Genomic DNA, 25,132 nt, shown 5'->3' on the forward strand with positions numbered 1-25,132 from the left:
AAAGAGGATGAGGACGACAATTACATGCCTCCCTCCGAAGACGAGGCAAGCCTCGACGACGACGAATTCGTCGTGCGAGAGGATCCCGTCGAACAAGAGCGTTTCAAACGCAAGCTCGTAGCCACGGCAAGCAGCCTCAAGAAGCTACAGCAGCAGCTCAGAGCTGACGAAGACTTGCTAGCCAACAGATGGACCGAAGTCCTGGCGGCCGAAGAGTATAAACAAGAACGCCCATCCAAGAGCTACCCAAAGCGTAGGCTGCTACCCCAACTTGAGGAGGAAACAACTAAACCTACATCACCAGCATACGACGTGCCCGATCGGCCACCCTGTGGCCGCGATAGAGAGGCCTTCAGGCCCTCAACCCAAGCCGCACTCAAAACATACCAGAGTACGGGGAGACGCAATAGACCTGCGAGACATCTTGGAGAATAAGGCAAGGCAAACAAGATCGATCTACGGATCGCATGGGCGCCCCGCTTCACGTGATGCTAGCCGTCACGCCGGAAATAATAAGTATGGCCCGACCGAATACAACAGACCAAGCTCGTCCGAGATGCGTCGTGATATAGCCCAGTACAGGGGCGCCGCACACCCACTATGCTTCACAGACGAAGTAATGGATCATCAAATCCCCGAGGGCTTCAAACCCGTAAACATCGAATCATACGATGGCACAACAGATCATGCGGTATGGATCGAGGATTATCTCCTTCATATCCACAATGCCCGTGGTGATGATCTACACGCCATCAAATACCTCCCGCTCAAGCTTAAAGGACCGGCTCGACATTGGCTTAACAGCCTGCCATCAGAGTCAATTAGTTGTTGGGAGGACCTGGAATCCGCATTCCTTGACAACTTCCAGGGCACGTATGTGCGACCACCAGACGCCGATGACCTAAGCCACATAATCCAGCAGCCAGAGGAATCGGCCAGACAATTCTGGACACGGTTCCTAACCAAGAAAAACCAAATAGTCGATTGTCCGGACGCCGAGGCCCTTGCGGCCTTCAGATACAACATCCGAGACGAATGGCTTGCCCGGCACCTAGGACAGGAAAAGCCAAAGTCTATGGCCGCCCTCATGACACTCATGACCCGCTTCTGTGCGGGAGAAGACAGCTGGCTAGCTCGTAGCAATAACATAACCAAGAGCCCCGGCAATTCGGATACCAAGGATAACAACAGCAAGTCATGTTGCAACAAGCATAAGCGCCGCATTAACGGTGACAACACTGAAGATACGACGGTCAATGCCGGATTCAAAGGCTCTAAACCGAGTCAGCGGAAGAAGCCATTCAAAAGAAACCCTCAGGGCCCATCCAGCTTAGACCGGATACTCGATCGCTCGTGCCAGATACACGGCACCCCCGAACAGCCAGCCAATCACACCAACAGGGATTGTTGGGTGTTCAAGCAGGCAGGCAAGTTAAGTGCCGAGACCAGAGACAAGGGGCTACATAGCGATGACGAGGAGGGGCCCCGGCCACCGAACAACAAAGGACAGAAGGGATTTCCCCAGCAAGTTCGGACGGTGAATATGATATACGCAACACACATCCCCAAAAGGGAGCGGAAGCGTGCTCTCAAGGACGTCTATGCGCTAGAGCCAGTCGCCCCAAAGTTCAACCCATGGTCCTCCTGCCCGATCACCATCGCAGGTCTGGTAGCCCCTTGTCTCTGGTCTCGGCACTTAACTTGCCTGCCTACTTGAACACACAACAATCCCTGTTGGTGTGATTGGCTGGCTGTTTGGGGGTGCCGTGTATCTGGCACGAGCGATCGAGTATCCGGTCTAAGTTGGATGGGCCCTGAGGGTTTCGTTTGAATGGCTTCTTCCGCTGACCCGGTTTAGAGCCTCTGAATCCGGCATTGACTGCCGTATCTTCAGTGTTGTCACCGTTAATGCGGCGTTTATGCTTGTTGCGACGTGACCTGCCGTTGTTATCCTTGGTATCTAAATTGCCGGGGCTCTTGGTTATGTTATTTCTACGAGCTAGCCAGCTGTCTTCTCCCGCACAGAAGCGGGTCATGAGTGTTGTGTGGGCTGCCATAGACTTCGGCTTTTCCTGTCCTAGGTGCCGGGCAAGCCATTCGTCTCGGATGTTGTGTCTGAAGGCCGCAAGGGCCTAGGCGTCCGGACAATCGACTATTTGGTTTTTCTTGGTTAGGAACCGTGTCCAGAATTATCTGGCCGATTCCTCTGGCTGCTGGATTATGTGGCTTAGGTCATCGGCGTCTGGTGGTCGCACATACGTGCCCTGGAAGTTGTCAAGGAATGCGGATTCCAGGTCCTCCCAACAACTAATTGACTCTGCTGGCAGGCTGTTAAGCCAATGTCGAGCCGGTCCTTTAAGCTTGAGCGAGAGGTATTTGATGGCGTGTAGATCATCACCACGGGCCATGTGGATATGAAGGAGATAATCCTCGATCCATACCGCAGGATCTATTGTGCCATCGCATGATTCGATGTTTATGGGTTTGAAGCCCTCGGGGATTTGATGATCCATTACTTCGTCTGTGAAGCATAGTGGGTGTGCGGTGCCCCTGTACTGGGCTATATCACGACACAGCTCGGACGAGCTTGGTCTGTTGTATTCGGCCGGGCCATACTTATTGGGTCCGGCGTGTCGGCTAGCGTCACGTGAAGCGGGGCGCCCATGCGATCCGTAGATCGATCTTATTTGCCTTGCCTTATTCTCCAAGATGTCTCGTAGGTCTGTTGCGTCTCCCCGTACTCTGGTATGTTTTGAGCGGTGTCGGGGTGCGGCTTGGGTTGAGGGCCTGAAGGCCTCTCTATCGCGGCCACGGGGTGGCCGATCGGGCGCGTCGTACGCTGGTGATGTAGGTTTAGTTGCTTCCTCCTCAAGTTGGGGTAGCAGCCTGTGCTTTGGGTAGCTCTTGGATGGGCATTCTAGTTTATACTCTTCGGCCGCCAGGACTTCGGTCCATCTGTCGGCTAGCAAGTCTTGGTCAGCTCTGAGTTGCTGCTGTTTCTTCTTGAGGCTGCTTGCCGTGGCTACGAGCTTGCGTTTGAAACGCTCTTGTTCGACGGGATGCTCTGGCACGACGAATTCGTCGTCGTCGAGGCTTGCCTCGTCTTCAGAGGGAGGCATGTAATTGTCGTCCTCATCCTCTTTGTCGGCCGCTCTCTCATGAGGGCTGGCTCCTTCGTCCTCCTGCACTGAATCCTGCTGGAGGGGGTTGTCTTCGGCACTGTCCGGCGTGTTGTTATCTTCGGTGCCGGAATCGCCGTTTTTGCTTTGGCGGGACTTAGAGCGGCGCCGCTGACGTCAGCGCTTGGGTTGCTTCTTGGAGGGGTCATCCTCCGTTTTCTCCTCGCCATCCCCCGCTTTAAGGGTGTCCACCATGTATATGTCATATGACGAGGTGGCTTTCGAGTTCCCTATGGGTGCTGGTTCTTGATCGTCTCCTTCATCGGCGTCCATGCCGTCGATGTCTTCGGAGTCAAAGTCGAGCATGTCGGTTAAATCGTCGACAGTGGCTACGAAGTGGGTGGTGGGTGGGCTACGAATTTCTTCGTCGTCCGCATCCCAACCGTGTTGGCCGTAGTCCCGCCAGGGCTCTCCTGACAAAGAGAGAGACTTTAACGAATTCAGGATATCGCCGAAAGGTGAGTGCTGAAAGACATCCGCGGCGGTGAACTCCATGACCGGAGCCCAGTCGGGCTTAGTCGGAAGAGGTGCGGGATTTACGGAGTCCGGATCGGAGTCCGGCACCTTGGAGTCACGGGCCTTGCGAAGGACTAGGCTAGTATCCGGCTCTATCGCCGTAGAGGTTGCAGCTTCCGGGGCGGTGTCCAACCATCCGTCCCCGACTGGCGCAGCGGGCTCCGAGATGATGGTTGGAGCGGACACCTGAGCGACACTTTGGGTGTTGTCCGATGACAGAGCTAGATCATGCCCATCGTGACAGTGCGGCGCACCCGGTCGTGGCTCAAATCCGTCGAAGATCAAGTCCCCGTGGATGTCGGCCGTGTAGTTTAAGCTTCCAAACCTGACCTGGTGGCCAGGGGCGTAGCTTTCGATCTGCTCCAGATGGCCGAATGAGTCAGCCCGCAGTGCGAAGCAGTCGAATACGAAGATTTTTCCTGGGAGGAAAGTCTCATCCCAGACCGCATCGTGATTGTCGAGCGAAGAAGCCATCGGGCCTAAAGGCGACGACACAGAGGAACTCTCAATGAAAGCACCAATGTCGGTGTCAAAACCGGTGGATCTCGCGTAGGGTGTCCCGAACTGTGCGTCTAGGCGGATGCTAACAGGAGACAAGGGAAACGATGTTTTTACCCAGGTTCGGACCCTCTCGATGGAGGTAAAACCCTACTTATGCTTGATTAATATTGATGATATGGGTAGTACAAGAGTAGATATACCATGAGATCGGAGTGGCTAAACCCTAGAAGCTAGCCTATGGTATGATTGTTGTTCGTGTTGGAAATATGCCCTAGAGGCAATAATAAAAGCATTATTATTATATTTCCTTGTTCATGATAATTGTCTTTATTCATGCTATAATTGTGTTATCCGGAAATCGTAATACATGTGTGAATAACAGACACCAACATGTCCCTAGTGAGCCTCTAGTTGACTAGCTCGTTGATCAACAGATAGTCATGGTTTCCTGACTATGGACACTGGATGTCATTGATAACGAGATCACATCATTAGGAGAATGATGTGATGGACAAGACCCAATCCTAAACATAGCACAAGATCGTATAGTTCGTTTGCTAGAGTTTTCCAATGTCAAAGTATCTTTTCCTTAGACCATGAGATCGTGTAACTCCCGGATACCGTAGGAGTACTTTGGGTATGCCAAACGTCACAACGTAACTGGGTGACTATAAAGGTAGACTACGGGTATCTCCGAAAGTGTCTGTTGGGTGACATGGATCAAGACTGGGATTTGTCACTCCGTATGACGGAGAGGTATCAGTGGGCCCACTCGGTAATGCATCATCATAATGAGCTCAGAGTGACCAAGTGTCTGGTCACGGGATCATGCATTATGATACGAGTAAAGTGACTTGCCGGTAACGAGATTGAACGAGGTATTGGGATACCGACGATCGAATCTCGGGCAAGTAACATATCGATAGACAAAGGGAATAGCGTACGGGATTGATTGAATCCTCGACATCGTGGTTCATCCGATGAGATCATCGTGGAGCATGTGGGAGCCAACATGGGTATCCAGATCCCGCTGTTGGTTATTGACCGGAGAGTCGTCTCGGTCATGTCTACTTGTCTAACGAACCCGTAGGGTCTACACACTTAAGGTTCGGTGACGCTAGGGTTATGAAGATATGTATATGCAGAAACCCGAATGTTGTTCGGAGTCCTGGATGAGATCCCGGACGTCACAAGGAGTTCCGGAATGGTCCGGAGGTAAAGAATTATATATAGGAAGTGCTATTTCGGGCATCGGGACAAGTTTCGGGGTTATCGGTATTGTACCGGGACCACCGGAAGGGTCCCGGGGGTCCACCGGGTGGGGCCACCTGTCCCGGGGGCCACACGGGCTGTAGGGGGTGCGCCTTGGCCTAGATGGGCCAAGGGCACCAGCCCCTATAGGCCCATGCGCCTAGGGTTTCCACCAAGGAGGAGTCCTAGTGGTGGAAGGCACCCCTAGGTGCCTTGGGGGGGAGGGAAACCTCCCCTTGGCCACCGCCCCCCCTAGTAGATCTCATATGCTAGGGCCGGTGCCCCCCCTGGCACCCCTATATATAGTGGGGGGAGAGGAGGGATTTCACACCAGCCCCTGGCGCCTCCATCTCCCCCCGTTACGTCTCTCCCTCGTAGTCTCGGCGAAGCCCTGCTGTTGTGACGCCCTGCATCCACCACCACGCCGTCGTGCTACTGGATCTTCATCAACCTCTCCTCCCCCCTTGCTGGATCAAGAAGGAGGAGACGTCTCCCGTCCCGTACGTGTGTTGAACGCGGAGGTGCCGTCCGTTCGGCGCTGGTCATCGGTGATTTGGATCACGTCGAGTACGACTACATCATCACCGTTCTTTTGAACGCTTCCGTGCGCGATCTACAAAGGTATGTAGATGCATCTAATCACTCGTTGCTAGATGAACTCCTAGATGATCTTGGTGAAACGAGTAGGAAATTTTTTGTTTTCTGCAACGTTCCCCAACAGTGGCATCATGAGCTAGGTCTATGCGTAGTTCTTCTTGCGCGAGTAGAACACAATTTGTTGTGGGCGTAGATTTGTCAACTTTCTTGCCGTTACTAGTCCTTTCTTGCTTCAGCGGTATTGTGGGATGAAGCGGCCCAGACCAACCTTACACGTACGCTTACGTGAGACCGGTTCCACCGACTAACATGCACTAGTTGCATAAGGTGGCTGGCGGGTGTCTGTCTCTCCTACTTTAGTTGGAGCGGAATCGATGAACAGGGTCCTTATGAAGGGTAAATAGAAGTTGACAAATCACGTTGTGGCTTTAACGTAGGTAAGAAGACGTTCTTGCTAGAACCCTAATTCAGCCACGTAAAACTTGCAACAACAATTAGAGGACGTCTAACTTGTTTTTGCAGCAAGTGGTTTGTGATATGATATGGCCAAAGTTGTGATGAATGATGAATGATCTATATGTGATGTATGAGATGTTCATGCTATTGTAATAGGATTCACGACTTGCATGTCGATGAGTATGACAACCGGCAGGAGCCATAGGAGTTGTCTTTATTCTTTTATATGACCTGCGTGTCATCGAGAAACGCCATGTAAATTACTTTACTTTATTTCTAAACGCGTTAGCCATAGTAGTAGAAGTAATAGTTGGCGAGCAACTTCATGGAGACACGATGATGGAGATCATGATGATGGAGATCATGGTGTCAAGCCGGTGACAAGATGATCATGGAGCCCCAAGATGGAGATCAAAGGAGCTATGTGATATTGGCCATATCATGTCACGTTTATTATTTGATTGCATGTGATGTTTATCATGTTTTGCATCTTGTTTACTTAGAACGACGGTAGTAAATAAGATGATCCCTCACAATAAATTCAAGAAGTGTTCCCCCTAACTGTGCACCGTTGCGACAGTTCGCTGTTTCAAAACACCACGTGATGATCGGGTGTTTTATTCAGACGTTCACATACAACGGGTGTAAGACAGATTTACACATGCAAACACTTAGGTTAACTTGACGAGCCTAGCATGTACAGACATGGCCTCGGAACACAGAAGACCGAAAGGTCGAGCATGAGTCATATAGAAGATACGATCAACATGAAGATGTTCACCGACGTTGACTAGTCCGTCTGACGTGATGATCGGACACGGTCTAGTTAAACTCGGATCATGTAATACTTAGATGACTGGAGGGATGTCTAATCTAAGTGGGAGTTCATTAATAATTTGATTAGTTGAACTTAATTATCATGAACTTAGTCTAAATATTTTACAATATGTCTTGTAGATTAAATGGCCAACGTAGTCCTCAACTTCAACGCGTTCCTAGAGAAAACCAAGCTGAAAGACGATGGCAGCAACTATACGGATTGGGTCCGGAACCTGAGGATCATCCTCATAGCTGCGAAGAAAGATTATGTCCTACAAGCACCGCTTGGTGACGCACCCATTCTCCTTGCAGAACAAGATGTTATGAACGCTTGGCAGGCACGTTCCGATGACTACTCCCTCGTTCAGTGCGGCATGCTTTACAGCCTAGAGCCGGGGCTCCAAAAGCGTTTTGAGAGACATGGAGCATATGAGATGTTCGAAGAGCTGAAAATGGTTTTCCAAGCTCATGCCCGGGTCGAGAGATATGAAGTCTCCGACAAATTCTTCAGCTGTAAGATGGAGGAAAACAGTTCTGTCAGTGAGCACATACTCACTATGTCTGGGTTGCATAACCGCTTGACTCAGCTGGGAGTTAATCTCCCGGATGATGCGGTCATTGACAGAATCCTCCAGTCGCTTCCACCAAGCTACAAGAGCTTTGTGATGAACTTCAATATGCAGGGGATGGAAAAGACCATTCCTGAAGTATTTGCTATGCTGAAATCAGCAGAGGTAGAAGTCAGGATGGAACATCAAGTGTTGATGGTCAATAAAACCACTAAGTTCAAGAAAGGCAAGGGTAAAAAGAACTTCAAGAAGGACGGCAAGGAGGTTGCCGCGCCCGGCAAGCAAGCTGCCGGGAAGAAGCCAAAGAATGGACCCAAGCCCGAGACTGAGTGCTTTTATTGCAAGGGAAGCGGTCACTGGAAGCGGAACTGCCCTAAGTACTTAGCGGATAAGAAGGCCGGCAAAACAAAAGGTATATGTGATATACATGTAATTGATGTGTACCTTACTAGTGCCCGTAGTAGCTCCTGGGTATTTGATACCGGTGCAGTTGCTCACATTTGTAACTCAAAGCAGGGGCTGCGGAATAAGCGGAAACTGGCAAAGGACGAGGTGACGATGCGCGTCGGGTATGGTTCCAAGGTCAATGTGGTCGCCGTCGGCACACTACCTCTGCATCTCCCTTCGGGATTAGTTTTAAACCTTAATAATTGTTATTTAGTGCCAGCTTTGAGCATGAACATTGTATCGGGATCTCGTTTAATTCGAGATGGCTACTCTTTTAAATCTGAGAATAATGGTTGTTCCATTTTTATGAGAGATATGTTTTATGGTCATGCTCCTATGGTGAATGGTTTATTCTTTATGAATCTCGAACGTGATGCTACACATGTTCATAATGTGAGTACCAAAAGAAGTAAGGTTGATAATGATAGTCCCACATACCTGTGGCACTGCCGCCTTGGTCACATAGGTGTCAAACGCATGAAGAAGCTCCATGCTGATGGACTTTTAGAGTCTCTTGATTATGAATCATTTGACACATGCGAACCATGCCTTATGGGTAAAATGACCAAGACTCCATTCTCAGGAACAATGGAGCGAGCAACCGACTTATTGGAAATCATACATACTGATGTGTGCGGTCCAATGAGTGTTGAGGCTCGCGGTGGCTATCGTTATGTTCTCACCCTCACTGATGATTTAAGTAGGTATGGGTATATCTACTTAATGAAACATAAGTCTGAAACCTTTGAAAAGTTCAAGGAATTTCAGAGTGAGGTTGAAAATCAACGTGACAGGAAAATCAAGTTTCTACGATCAGATCGTGGAGGAGAATACTTGAGTCACGAGTTTGGCACGCACTTAAGAAAATGTGGAATAGTTTCACAACTCACGCCGCCTGGAACACCTCAGCGTAATGGTGTGTCCGAACGTCGTAATCACACTCTATTAGATATGGTGCGATCTATGATGTCTCTTACCGATTTACCGCTATCCTTCTGGGGCTATGCTTTAGAGACTGCCGCATTCACTTTAAATAGGGGTCCGTCGAAATCCGTTGAGAAGACACCGTATGAATTATGGTTTGGGAAGAAACCTAAGCTGTCGTTTCTAAAAGTTTGGGGATGCGATGCTTATGTCAAGAAACTTCAACCTGAAAAGTTCGAACCCAAGTCGGAAAAATGCGTCTTCATAGGATACCCAAAAGAAACTATTGGGTACACCTTCTACCTCAGATCCGAAGGCAAGATCTTTATTGCCAAGAATGGGTCCTTTCTGGAGAAAGAGTTTCTCTCGAAAGAAGTAAGTGGGAGGAAAGTAGAGCTTGATGAAGTATTACCTCTTGAACCGGAAAATGGCGCAACTCAAGAAAATGTTCCTGAGGTGCCTGCACCGACTAGAGAGGAAGTTAATGACAATGATCAAGATACTTCTGATCAAGCCCCTACTGAAATTCGAAGGTCCACAAGGACACGTTCCGCACCAGAGTGGTACGGCAACCCTGTCTTGGAAATCATGCTGTTAGACAACGGTGAACCTTCGAACTATGAAGAAGCGATGGCGGGCCCGGATTCCGACAAATGGCTGGAAGCCATGAAATCCGAGATAGGATCCATGTATGAAAACAAAGTATGGACTTTGACTGACTTGCCCGTTGAGCGGCGAGCCATAGAAAATAAATGGATCTTTAAGAAGAAGACAGACGCAGATGGTAATGTGACCATCTATAAAGCTCGGCTTGTCGCTAAGGGTTATCGACAAGTTCAAGGGGTTGACTACGATGAGACTTTCTCGCCGGTAGCGAAGCTGAAGTCCGTCTGAATCATGTTAGCAATTGCCGCATTCTATGATTACGAAATATGGCAAATGGACGTCAAAACGGCATTCCTTAATGGTTTCCTTAAGGAAGAATTGTATATGATGCAGCCGGAAGGTTTTGTCGATCCTAAGAATGCTGACAAAGTGTGCAAGCTCCAACGCTCGATTTATGGGCTGGTGCAAGCATCTCGGAGTTGGAACATTCGCTTTGATGAGATGATCAAAGCGTTTGGGTTTACACAGACTTATGGAGAAGCCTGCGTTTACAAGAAAGTGAGTGGGAGCTCTGTAGCATTTCTCATATTATATGTAGATGACATACTTTTGATGGGAAATGATATGGAACTCTTGGACAGCATCAAGGCCTACTTGAATAAAAGTTTTTCAATGAAGGACCTTGGAGAAGCTGCTTATATATTAGGCATCAAAATCTATAGAGATAGATCGAGACGCCTCATAGGTCTTTCACAAAGCACATACCTTGATAAGATATTGAAGAAGTTCAATATGGATCAATCCAAGAAGGGGTTCTTGCCTGTGTTACAAGGTATGAAATTGAGCTCAGCTCAATGTCCGACCACGGCAGAAGATATAGAAGAGATGAGCGTCATCCCCTATGCCTCAGCCATAGGTTCTATTATGTATGCCATGCTGTGTACCAAACCTGATGTTAACCTTGCCGTCAGTTTGGTAGGAAGGTACCAAAGTAATCCCGGCAAGGAACACTGGACAGCGGTCAAGAATATCCTGAAGTACCTGAAAAGGACTAAGGAAATGTTTCTCGTTTATGGAGGTGACGAAGAGCTCGTCGTAAAGGGTTACGTCGACGCTAGCTTCGACACAGATCTGGATGACTCTAAGTCACAAACCGGATACGTGTATATTTTGAATGGTGGGGCAGTAAGCTGGTGCAGTTGCAAGCAAAGCGTCGTGGCGGGATCTACATGTGAAGCGGAGTACATGGCAGCCTCGGAGGCAGCACATGAAGCAATATGGGTGAAGGAGTTCATCACCGACCTAGGAGTCATACCCAATGCGTCGGGGCCGATCAAGCTCTTCTGTGACAACACTGGAGCTATTGCACTTGCCAAGGAGCCCAGGTTTCACAAGAAGACAAGGCACATCAAGCGTCGCTTCAACTCCATTCGTGAAAATGTTCAAGATGGAGACATAGAGATTTGTAAAGTACATACGGACCTGAATATAGCAGATCCGTAGACTAAACCTCTCCCTAGAGCAAAACATGATCAACACCAGAATTCCATGGGTGTTCGATTCATCACAATGTAACTAGATTATTGACTCTAGTGCAAGTGGGAGACTGTTGGAAATATGCCCTAGAGGCAATAATAAAAGCATTATTATTATATTTCCTTGTTCATGATAATTGTCTTTATTCATGCTATAATTGTGTTATCCGGAAATCGTAATACATGTGTGAATAACAGACACCAACATCTCCCTAGTGAGCCTCTAGTTGACTAGCTCGTTGATCAACAGATAGTCATGGTTTCCTGACTATGGACACTGGATGTCATTGATAACGAGATCACATCATTAGGAGAATGATGTGATGGACAAGACCCAATCCTAAACATAGCACAAGATCGTATAGTTCGTTTGCTAGAGTTTTCCAATGTCAAAGTATCTTTTCCTTAGACCATGAGATCGTGTAACTCCCGGATACCGTAGGAGTGCTTTGGGTATGCCAAACGTCACAACGTAACTGGGTGACTATAAAGGTAGACTACGGGTATCTCCGAAAGTGTCTGTTGGGTGACATGGATCAAGACTGGGATTTGTCACTCCGTATGACGGAGAGGTATCACTGGGCCCAGTCGGTAATGCATCATCATAATGAGCTCAGAGTGACCAAGTGTCTGGTCACGGGATCATGCATTACGGTACGAGTAAAGTGACTTGCCGGTAACGAGATTGAACGAGGTATTGGGATACCGACGATCGAATCTCGGGCAAGTAACATATCGATAGACAAAGGGAATAGCGTACGGGATTGATTGAATCCTCGACATCGTGGTTCATCCGATGAGATCATCGTGGAGCATGTGGGAGCCAACATGGGTATCTAGATCCCACTGTTGGTTATTGACCGGAGAGTCGTGTCGGTCATGTCTGCTTGTCTAACGAACCCGTAGGGTCTACACACTTAAGGTTCGGTGACGCTAGGGTTATGAAGATATGTATATGCAGAAACCCGAATGTTGTTCGGAGTCCCGGATGAGATCCCGGACGTCACGAGGAGTTCCGGAATGGTCCGGAGGTAAAGAATTATATATAGGAAGTGCTATTTCGGGCATCGGGACAAGTTTCGGGGTTATCGGTATGGTACCGGGACCACCGGAAGGGTCCCGGGGGTCCACCGGGTGGGGCCACCTGTCCCAGGGGCCACATGGTCTGTAGGGGGTGCGCCTTGGCCTAGATGGGCCAAGGGCACCAGCCCCTATAGGCCCATGCGCCTAGGGTTTCCACCAAGGAGGAGTCCTAGTGGTGGAAGGCACCCCTAGGTGCCTTGGGGGGGAGGGAAACCTCCCCTTGGCCACCGCCCCCCCTAGTAGATCTCATATACTAGGGCCGGCGCCCCCCCTGGCACCCCTATATATAGTGGGGGGGAGAGGAGGGATTTCACACCAGCCCCTGGCGCCTCCATCTCCCCCCGTTACGTCTCTCCCTCGTAGTCTCGGCGAAGCCCTGCTGCTGTGACGCCCTGCATCCACCACCACACCGTCGTGCTGCTGGATCTTCATCAACCTCTCCTCCCCCCTTGCTGGATCAAGAAGGAGGAGACGTCTCCCGTCCCGTACGTGTGTTGAACGCGGAGGTGCCGTCCGTTCGGCGCTGGTCATCGGTGATTTGGATCACGTCGAGTACGACTACATCATCACCGTTCTTTTGAACGCTTCCGTGCACGATCTACAAAGGTATGTAGATGCATCTAATTACTCGTTGCTAGATGAACTCCTAGATGATCTTGGTGAAACGAGTAGGAAATTTTTTGTTTTCTGCAACGTTCCCCAACAGTTCGTCCTACGGACTAAAACTCTCCGGTTTATATAGACACCGGAGAGGGCTAGGGTTACAGAGAGTCGGTTATAATGGGAGGAGATCTTCATATCGTATCGCCAAGCTTGCCTTCCACGCCAAGGAAAGTCCCATCCGGACACAGGACGGAGTCTTCAATCTTGTATCTTCATAGTCCGGGAGTCCGGCCAAAGGTCTTAGTCCGGCCATCCAGACACTCCCTAATCCAGGACTCCCTCATGGACCCTCCGGCTTCCCCCGTTGGGGAGGCCTTTCTCTTCTTTCCTCCCCCCGTTGGAGGGGGAGTGGCATCGTGTTCTTCTTCCTCCTCCTCGTCTTTGGAGGCGGAGGGTGCGTTGGGGCCGTCGGGCAAATCCGATGACACCGGGCGCCGGGAACTCTTTCAGGTCCCCGTGGCCTTCTCCTTGGCCTTCTTCTCCGGCACCACGTGAGGTGCCGGAACCAGTAACTTCGCTAAGTGTGCATCTACTGGGCCTTCGGGCAAAGGTGTCGGACAGTCAAACTGTCCGGATGTCCTCTTCCAGTCCTGTCAAAGGAACGGAAGTTTACATCCCACATAAAGTCACACTATGAAATTCGGGTATCCTGTAAGGGACTAAATGTAAGCTTACTTCGGAGGCTTGACGTTTGGCGCAGAATCTGCGATCCTCGATGACGGGAGGGGAGACCTCGGAACTCTTCAAAAGCACCTTCCAGGCGTCCTCGTGCTTCGTTTCGAAGAGCCGGGATAGAGTCTGGTGCTGGGCCGGGTCGTACTCCCACAAATTGAAGTCCCGTCGTTGACACGGGAGGATCCGGCGGAAGAGCATGACCTGGACCACGTTGACAAGCTTGACCTTCTTGGTCACCAGGTCTCGGACGCAGGTTTGGACTCCGGTCATGTCTTCCGGATTGCCCCACGACAGAACCGTCCCTTTCCATGATGTGAGCCGGGTGGGGATGCCGGATCGAAATTCAGGGGCCGCTGCCCATTTAGGGTCACGCGGCTCGGTGATATAAAACCACCCCGATTGCCACCCTTTGATGGTTTCCACGAAGGCACCCTCGAGCCAGGTGACGTTGGCTATTTTGCCCACCATGGCACCTCCGCATTCCGCCTATCGGCCTTGCACGAACTTCGGCTTGACGCTGAAGATCTTCAGCCATAGGCCAAAGTGGGGCTGGATGCGGAAGAAGGCCTCGCACACAATGATAAACGCCGAGATATTGAGGATGAAGTTCGGGGCCAGATCGTGGAAGTCCAGGCCATAGTATAACATGAGCCCCCGGTCGAACGAGTGAAGAGGAAAACCCAGTCCGCGGAGGAAATGGGGAAGAAAAACAACCCTCTCATGGGGCCTGGGGGTGGGGATGAGTTGCCCACATCTGGAAGCCGGTGCGCGATGTCGTTAGACAAGTATCCGGACTTCCTCAGGTTTTTGATTTGCCCCTCCATGACGGAGGAGGCCATCCATCTACCTCCCGCTCTGGACATGGTTGGAGAAGGTTGAGGTGGGAAGTGCGGGCTTGGGCGCTGGAGCTCGAGCGCGCAGGGACCGATAAGCAGAGGAGGAAGAAGGCGTGAATGGAAAGGGCGGATTCTTATCCCCTTATATGGGCGGCCAGAACTACGAGCCCCCCACCAGCCTAATAAAAACTCGCTTATCTCCCAAGCGCCGCGGTTAGTGGCGCGGTTGAGTTACCCACGCCCGTATTGATGAGAATCCCGGAATAAGGGGACACGATCTCTGCTTTGACAAGACGTGCCAAGGAAACCGCCTCGCTAAACGCGCTGAGGTGGAACAATAAAATGAATAAAAGCCTGGCCGTGGCATGATGTCATGCCGCGGAATACGTCAGCAGATCCGGTTAACGCCAATATTATTCCCTCTACGATGGAATGTGGAACTTATTTTGCAGAGCCGGACACTACCCTAGTGTTCAACATCTTCTATGAAATATTCGGAGGAAGAACCCGCCTTGCAATGCCGAAGACAAGTTGCACGCTGGACTCGTCGTCATTGAAGCCTGGTTCAGGGGCTACTGAGGGAGTCCTGGATTAGGGGGTGTCCGGATGGCCGGACTAAGACCTTTGGCCAGACTCCCGGACTATGAAGATACAAGATTGAAGACTCCGTCCCGTGTCCGGATGGGACTTTCCTTGGCGTGGAAGGCAAGCTTGGTGATACGATATGAAGATCTCCTCCCATTGTAACCGACTCTATGTAACCCTAGCCCTCTCCGGTGTCTATATAAACCGGAGAGTTTTAGTCCGTAGGACGAACAACAATCATACCATAGGCTAGCTTCTAGGGTTTAGCCACTCCGATCTCGTGGTAGATCTACTCTTGTACTACCCATATCATCAATATTAATCAAGCAGGAGTAGGGTTTTACCTCCATCGAGAGGGCCCGAACCTGGGTAAAAACATCGTGTCCCTTGTCTCCTGTTACCATCCGCCTAGACGCACAGTTCGGGACCCCCTACCCGAGATCCGCCGGTTTTGACACCGACAGACCCCGCCATGGAGGCCGCCTACTCTTCGGTGATGGAACCGAACTCAGACTCCACCGTTAAGGGAATCTGCGTCACCGGACCCCCGAAACTGTGTCCAGACGTGGGTTCCGAACCGCGCGCGCCCGGGCCCATCAAGTCCGATTGGATTCCAGTAATGGAGTTCACCGCTGCGGATATCTTTCAGCACTCTCCCTTCGGCGATGTGCTAAATTCATTAAGATCTCTCTCTTTTTGAGAGGACTCTCGGCCGAACTATGTCCGGCCCGAGTGGGATACGGACGACGAAGAAAATCGCCTCCCACCCACCACCCACTTCATAGCCACTGTCGATGACTTAACAGACATGCTTGATTTCGACTCCGACGACATCAACGGTATGGACCTCGATGCAGGGGACGATCCGGAACCACTGCCCATGGGGCGTTGGACCGCCACTTCATCATATGACATCTACATGGTGGACACACCTAAGGAGGACAATGGTGACCAAAAGGACACAACGGAGGATAAACCCCCCAGACAGAAGCAAAAACAACGGCGCAGGCGCTGCTCTAAGTCCAGTCACAGTAAAAATAGCGATAACAACGCAAGGAAAAATGACACTCCGGTCGACTCCAAAGGCAACAATATGAACCCAGCAATGGAGGAAGAAGAGCCAGGCCACGCGGAATAGACGCCCGATCACAGCGCTCCCGAGGGTCGAACTCATCAAACTGCCTCCGGAGAGGAGGACAGTCCGGTTGACGATGCATTCATCATCCCAGAAAAATGTCTGGAACAAGATAACCTCTACAGAAGGCCTATGGCCACGACGAGGAGCCTAAAGAAGCAGAAGCAAAGGTTTAAAGCCGCGTAGGATACGCTCAACCGAAGATGGAATAAGGTGCTAGACACTGAAGGAAAACATGGCGACGATCGCCACATAAAGAGCTACCCAAAACGCAAGCTACTGCCCGAATTTGACGATGAGGCTGCAGAACCCATTCCGCCAAAGAACAATACGGCCATTCGGCCGGACCAACCGCTTCATGGCCGTGATAGAGCAGTCGCTGATACTGCACACGATTTATGTGAGCTCCTGGACAAAAAGGCCGGTGCGGCTAGGTCCATCTACGGATCCAGAGGACATGCTCCGATGTGGGATTACGGTCACCAAAATGATCACACTGATCAAATACCAGTTCGGAATCAACACCGGACGCAACAACAACCGTCAGCATGCCACTACATGTCTAGAGACAGAGGGGCTATGCACCCTCTGTGCTTCACCGATGAGGTGTTGGACCACAAATTTCCACAGGGATTCAAACCTGTGAACATAGAGGCATACGACGGAACGATAGACCCCGGGGTGTGGATTGAGGATTTTATCCTTCACATACACATGGCTCGTGGGGACGACCTCCATGCCATCAAATACCTTCCCCTCAAGTTGAAAGGACCAGCTCGGCATTGCCTGAAAAGCCTCCCTGAAAACTCAATTGGAAGTTGAGAGGAACTTGAGGATGCTTTCAGGGCCCATTTTCAAGGGACCTATGTCAAACCTCTGAATGCAGACGATTTAAGTCACATAATAGAATAGCCCGGACAGTCAGCCCGTAAGCTTTAGAATAGATTTCTCACTAAGAATAATCAAATTGTTGACTGTCCGGATGCCGAAGTCTTAGCGGACTTCAAACATAGTATCCGAGACGAGTGGCTTGCCAGACACCTCGGCCAAGAAAAGCCAAGGACAATGGTGGCCTTAACAAGCCTTATGACCCACTTTTGTGCGGGCGAAGACAGTTGGTTGGCCCGTAGAGGCACCAGTGACCTAGGCACATCCGAAATTTGAGATGGCAATGGGAAGCCACGATGCACTAAGCACAAGCGTCAGAACAATGAAGAAAGTCCAGACAACACGGCGGTCAACACCGGATTTAGGGGTTCTCGACGCGGTCAAAGATAGAAGCCATTTAAAGGCAGCAAAGAGGGACCGGCCGGCTTGAATAAAGTCCTGGACAGATTGTGCCAAATCCATGGAACCCCCAAAAAACCTGCAAACCATACTCACAGAGAATGTTGGGTCTTCAAGCAGGCTGGCAAGTTAAACGCCGAACACAAGGGAAGGGAAACGCCAAGCGAAGACAAGGATGAGCCTCGCCAGCCGAACACTGGGGGACAGAAAAAATTCCCACTAGAAGTCAAAACAGTAAACATGGTCCATGCAACTCACACAGAGTTTGTTGCCCCAAATTTCAACCCCTGGGCGGCCTGCCCAATCACTTTTGATCACAAGGACCACCCGGCCAGTATCCGGCACGGAGGATCGGCTGCCTTGGTGCTCGACCCAATAATTGATGGATGCCATTTCACTCGAGTCCTAGTGGATGGCGGCAGTAGTGTTAATCTGATATATCAAGACACCGTCCGCATGATGGGGATAGACCCATCCAGAATAAGCCAAAGTAACACCACCTTTAATGGAGTGATACCAGGCATTGAAGCCCACTTCTGGCGCTCCCTCGTATTAGAGGTGACATTCGGTTCTCCCGACAACTTCAAAAGCGAGGAACTACTCTTCGACATCGCTCCCTTCAGCAGCGGTTATCATGCATTACTCGGAAGAACGGCCTTCACTTGCTTTAACGCAGTACTGAACTACGCCTGCCTTAAACTTAAGATGTACGGTCCAAGTGGCGTCATAACCGTTAGCGGAAGCACAGAGCAGTATGCGGCGGCTCTTGTAGCCAGACACTAAGCGGCCTCTCCCACCAGAACGCATGATCGGTCGTCAAGACCACAGACACGGTTAGACGAGTCCAGTGCACCATCATCAACAACAGCCCAGATAAACCTGAGCTGCGTGCTATACATATATCCCCATAAATGGTACCGGGGGCTATAAACATGTAATAAAGCCCACAATTTGGATTGCCTTATCAATAGGCCAATCTCTCATATTTCTAACATCCATTGAGAATAACCAACTTCCCGCACGCTTACTCTTTTACATGAATTTTCGTCTTTACAGACACTATTCATGCGGCACCCTTCCAGGATACGGCACAACAAAGACAAAGGCGCAGACGTGCAGCAGGGCCCCGCTCAAAGGTTTCTCTTTAGATTAAGCCCCAGTGTAAACCTTCTTTACTGTCTTTTGTTGCTTGATATCCCATGGGTATTCAATACACCCACAGGGGATACTGGCGTTATAGGCATTTCGCCACGACAGATCAATGCACGTACCTGGAAATACAGGGTCAAGGGCGTTGCTCAGCCCAGTATATGTTATAAAGTACGAATACCTTCAGGAGTGTTCGGCATCGCGAGTTTGGCCTTATATGCATCAGCTCTGAATCATGTCTTTGGTCAAATGTTGGGTTTGCTCGGCTCCTGGGTTTGCTGCCTTACATTCCGTTCTATCGGCTAAGGCGGCCAAAGGAGAACTACTGCGATTGTGCCCTGGTTATTCCGGATGAGCACCTCAGTAGAGAAAGCCGAAAACTAACTGTCATGATACAGCGAGAGACTGGTCAACCACTTGAGGACTCATCGGAATCTATAGGATTCCTCCGCATTGATGAAGGACCATTTCCCGGTCACGTACATACGCGCCCCTATCCGGATGCATGCGGAAGTACTAGGGGCTACATAGTAGCCCCACCATTAAACTCCTATGGCTAAGTGAAAGTGTTACAGCTATATAGTCTGGTTACCTGGTTTGACGTGCGATCACCTCCTTAATGGACCAAGACGTTGGATCAAGTGTGATTACGCATATTTTTTTGAACACCCCCGCATTATATGCGTGGGGGCTAAAGCCAACGACTGCTAACTTTCAAGTTATATGAATACATAAACGGCCGCACAGGAGCCATTATAACACTTTCAGCAAAAAGTATAAACACAACCTCTATATTTCACACATAATTGTTTACAATTAATCGATTTGTCACTCAAACATGACATTCTTCGAGCACTGAGCCTCTATTCTATGGGCACCTTCTATGACCTGCTCAAAATAGTGCTCGGTTGGGTCTTGGCTTCCTGCCGAACCCTGGGTTGCAATGCTGGTGGCCTCCGTATCTACCCAATATGCCTTAACACGGGCAAGAGCCATCCGCGCACCCTCTATGCACGCCGACCTCTTCACGGCATCCATTCGCGATCTAGCGCCAAATAGTTGTTGCACTAAACCAAAGTAACTGTATGGCCTCGGTCCCTTCGGTCATAGATGGTCTATTACAGACCTCATTGCAAGACTGGACAACCTATGGAGCTTGGCTATAGCAGCCATCTTCTCACTCAATGGCAATGAGCGCGTTGGAGCGCTAAATTGCGACCAGAATAGCCTTTCTATTTCCTTACCTTTATGATCCTTGAATAACTTGGTCGCATCAGCCGTACTTTTCGCCAAGTCTGCATACTCATCTGAAGCGCTCCAAAGCTGATCCAAAGGAGCATACTTTGGATCTAAGAACTTCCTCCGCAACAAATAGGGGTTTCCAACTGCGATTTCTCTGGCTTGTCGAAGTTCCTCCCGCACATCTCTAATTTCAGAGTGCGTCTCCTTATCCGAATCCAGCGCCTTCTTCAGGTCAGCCGCCTTTGCCTGATTCTCCTTCTCAAGAAGCTCCTACCGGCCGGGGGCGTCCCTCAGCTCCACAGCCATCTCGGCTATCTTTTCTTTGCTTCGGCGATGAGCAGCCTATTCGTCTCCCAAGTCTTCGGCCGCCCTTAGGGCAGCCGCATTGCTAACCCGGGCTTGCTCCTTGGCAAGGGCAAGTTCCACCCTCAGGGCCTCAATGGCAGTAGCTCCGCCTGCAGTCACATCATACCATATTAATATTACAACCCTCTTCATATTTCCTAAAACAAATGAGGAAAAAACGAGCGCATACTATGTGACTCGTCAAGCCGCTTGTTTACAAGCATGATGTCAGTATCCACCACATCAATCTGTCGCCTAAGTTCGGCGAATTCAGAGTTCCGGTATATCGCTGGACCCTTAGCCACCTCCGCCTGAATGCAGTACGATCATTACCTGAGAGTGTGATCCTCCGTTTGCCGCCTAGGGATAGCAACCAGAGTCTCAGAGGCTACTATCTATACGGAGCACACCTAGTGCGTGCGGAACAATCAAAAATTAAGTATTTTATCGTGTACCTCGAAGCCTTTGAGCAAACTTCCAAAATCTTCATTTAAACCGCTTGTGGCGGATGAAATCTTCTCCAACACCGTACCCATTAGTGTACGGTGACCCTCTGAGCGAGCAGCTTGCTCCAGGAGGCCCGTCAGCATGTTCGGCCGGGCACAGGCCTGTTCCGGACCCTTCTCATTGCCCTCCAAGGGAGCCGAACGCGCCGGGCTCGGGGCGGCTGAAGTGTCAGCTTCCGGTCTCAGCGGATCTGGACTCCTCCGTGATGACACCTCAGGGTCGCCTGCCCCATGGGGCAGAGAGGCAGGTGGGGTTTCACTCTCAATCATCTCTGGAAGAAGATCCCCCGAAGACGAACCCTGTTGAGACGAGCTACTAGACGGACTGCAAAAAATAGATCCTAGTTATTTTTCTCATAGGAAAAAGCAATAGCTTTTTGTTTATTAACTTACAGCTCGGTGGAGGGCTGGCCCTTTTGCAGGGACGATGCGGTGAGGACGCTCTTCGGGGCAGGGCCCCCTGGCGAAGTTTTCTTCCCTTGATTAGACACCCCCGTCTCCAAGTCTTCGGAGGTATCCCTTTTCTTCTTGCAGGGGGAGGAAGCCTTGGAAAAACCTGCCCGATTATCCTCCTTCATGGAGACGGTAATTCCCCCAGATTGGATGTGAAGTGTGTGGAGTTCGGCTTGTCTATTCTTCTCTTCCCCTTCCCCCGAGGGCACTTGGCTTAGTGTGCGTCTAAGCATCCTGGCTATTACAGGATTAGGCGAGCCTTCGGGAAGTGGGGTCGGACACCTGATCCTCTCCGCCTTATTGAGCCAATCCTGGCCGCGGACAAGGTTTCAAAATGATGTTATATTAAACATGAGCGAAGTGTTCGGTTACAGGGTTACTTATTTGGGTATCTAGGCGGTTGCAGCTCAGGCCCGCATCCTTGATGGTGTCCAGACACTACTTGTGGTCCAAGGAATAACTTATGCATCCCTTCGAGCGTCATGCCGAAGAAGTGTTGGATGGTTCACGGACCTTGCAGATTGAATTCACACATCCGGAGAGGCCAACGTTTCCATGGCAGGATCCACCGAACTAGCATTACCTGAATGATTTTGACAAGATCGATATCCCTCTCGATAAGATCCCGAATACAGCTCTGCAATGTCGGTACGTCATTAGCAGGCTCCCAGTCTAGTCCCACATTGGCCCACGACGCTAGTTGAGGCGGAGGGCCCAGACGGAATGCAGGGGCAGCCACCCACGTTGTGCCTCGGGGAGCTGTGACGTAGAACCACCTCCGTTGCCATAGATCGGACACCTCCGGGAAGGAACCTTCTGTCCATGGAACATCGGTGTTTTTGCTTATTGCGGCGCCTCCGCACTCTGCATGTCGCCCCTCAATCACCTTCGGATTCACATTGAAGGTCTTGAGCCATAGGCCAAAGTGTGGGGTGATGTGGAGGAAGGCTTCACACACGACAATAAATGACGAGATGTGGAGGATGGAATCTGGAGCTAAATCGTGAAAATCTAGCCCGTAGTAGAACATGAGCCCTCTCACGAAGGGATCAAGAGTCAAGCCCAAGCCTCGGAGGAAGTGAGAAACAAATACGAGACTCTCGTTGGGTTCGGGAGTGGGGATGATCTGCTCACGGGCGGGAAGCCTGTGCTTGACATCAGCGGTCAAATATCTTGCCTCCCTGAGCTTCACAATGTCCTCCTCTATGACAGAGGAGGCCATCCACCGACCTTGAAGGTTGTATCCGGACATGATTAAAGATCCAAAGTACCTAAGCTTGAGACTCGGGTGTTGGAACTTGAGAGGCGGAAAGGCGTAAGCGTGGTAAGAAAGGGATAGGCCTTGACCCCTCTATAAAGGGGGAGAATATCAAGCGTCCCCAGCGTACTTGCCTAAAAACACGAAGTCATGCCAACAGGCGTGGTTGGATTAGCCATACCCGTATTGATGAGGATCCCACAATAAGAGGGACACGATCTCTGCTTCGACAAGACGTGCCAAAGAAACCGCCTTGTAATGTGTGCGGTAGCTGGTTGTAAAAAACGGTTCGAATAAAGGCCGGGCCGTGGCGTGATGTCATGCTACGAAGAGTTGTCAGTGGATTAGATTTGTGGATTATTGTTCTCTCTATGGTGGTATGTGAAATTTGTCTTGTAGAGCGGGACACGACTTAAGTGTTCAAAATTTACCTTGAAGTATTCGGAGATGGAACCCGCCTTTCAATGCCGAAGACAATCTGCGTGCCGGACACATTGTCATTGAAGCCTGGTTCAGGGGCTATTGAGGGAGTCCTGGATAAGGGGGTATCGAGACAGCCGGACTATATACTTTGGCCGGACTGTTGGACTATGAAGATACAAGATTGAAGACTTTGTCCCGTGTTCGGATGGCACTCTCCTTTGCGTGGAAGGCAAGCTTGGAGATTCGAATGATAGATCTCCTTCTCTGTAACCGACTCTGTGTAACCCTAGCCCCCTCCGGTGTCTATATAAACCGGAGGGTTTAGTCCAAAGGACAACAACAAGCATACCATATGCTAGCTTCTAGGGTTTAGCCTCTATGATCTCGTGGTAGACCAACTCTTGTAATACTCATATCATCAAGATCAATCAAGCAGGAAGTAGGGTATTACCTCCATCGAGAGGGCCCGAACCTAGGTAAACATCGTGTCCCCAATCTCCTGTTACCATTAGCCTTAGACGCACAGTTCGGGACCCCCTACCCGAGACCGCCAGTTTTGACACCGACACCCGCCGCCGTCTGGCGTTGTCAACATGGTCAATAACCAAGAGGAATCAGGAGATGACTGTATGTGGAGAGGCTGATAGTAGGGACCCACCAGGGTCATTGCATTTCGCAAGCAGGTGCCTCGTTATTACAAGCCAAAAAAAACTTCCTCCTAATTGTTTGACAACTAGGTCCCATGCCATTGTCAATGTAGTCAATAAACGAGAAAATTACACAACGAGCGGATAACACCAGGGACCCGGTAGCTCTCCCAGTTGTTTTTTAGTTTTTTTTAGACAGTTGTTTTTTAGTTTCATAGACGGAGCTCAACTGCGCGCTGTGTGGGGGCTGTGTCCCGTCTAGCCCACGCTTACGCTTTTACTAAGCACATGACGAGCCCAGTTGATATATTTTTTCTTTCTCAAATTGGCTAGCCCAGTTCTTTTTATTTGGAGAATACCAAAACCGAGGCCTACTTGCTTTTCTTAGCCCTGCTAGGCTGCAAATCTTTCAAGATGAGGAGGGATGTAAGTAGTAAGAAATGGGCTTCCCCAGAAAACGGGCTATAAGTTGTAAGAAAATGGGTTGTAAATTTTTAAACCAAAGCCAACCGGTAGTTGCATTAAAATATCTTTTTTCAGGATTTCTCTACTCTCTACTCTTATAAAAACCAAAGCCAACTGGCAATTACATTAAAATATCATCTTTTCTCCCACAAGATAAACTACTCATACAAATGCATCTTCATGTTCCGTGCAACGAACGGGCATCTTGCTAGTTAAGATTGTAAATTTCATTCATTCTTTTGCAGAGAATTGTTTTTTGAATTTTATTTTGATATAATTTTTTGAAAATTATTTTTAACGTGACTCAAAATTTCGTGATTAAAAGAGTTCGGACCCCACCGAAATATGCAAAATTTTGTTGAATTTTTTAGCAGTCCCCAGAATATATGGTCTGTAATGCTAATAAAAAGAATATGGGCTTTAAATATCCTTAAGAGTTAGCAAATGGGCTGTAAATTATTGAAAATAATGGCTAATGGGCTGTGTGTTGTTTTCCACACATTTGGAGGCTGACTTCTCGGCCTACTAGGTTCACGATGACGCTGTCCTAAATTTTTTTTGGTGCGTACGTAAGGCTTTGTCAACTTAGTCAACACACAACAGTGACTGCTGGATGTCCATCCAACGGCCGCCGTGCTTCTTCAATCTCTGATCTTCCTGCTCCAGCCGCCCAAACCAGCACTGGCGGGACTGCCTGCTCCCTCCTCCCGTGGCTGGCTATGCTGCCGCCAGACCATCCCTCTAACCACCCACACATCCTGTTATTTTCTGGCGACGTCAGCCTCACCCCGCAGCCAACCAGTCAGCGGTCGTTCTCCCCTCAGCATGGGCATCCGCTGCGGTGGCTTCGTCGGCTCCGGGTGGTTCTCTTCCTGGGCCTTGCCCTCGTCCACCGCGTTTGTGCTCTCGGTGTGGCAAGGTCAACATGGTCAACAAACAACAGCCATCGGAAGAGGCTGACAGTAGGGGCCCACACGGGG

The sequence above is a fragment of the Triticum dicoccoides genome, chromosome 1B (assembly GCF_002162155.2).
Source record: "Triticum dicoccoides isolate Atlit2015 ecotype Zavitan chromosome 1B, WEW_v2.0, whole genome shotgun sequence".
NCBI lineage: Eukaryota > Viridiplantae > Streptophyta > Magnoliopsida > Poales > Poaceae > Triticum > Triticum dicoccoides.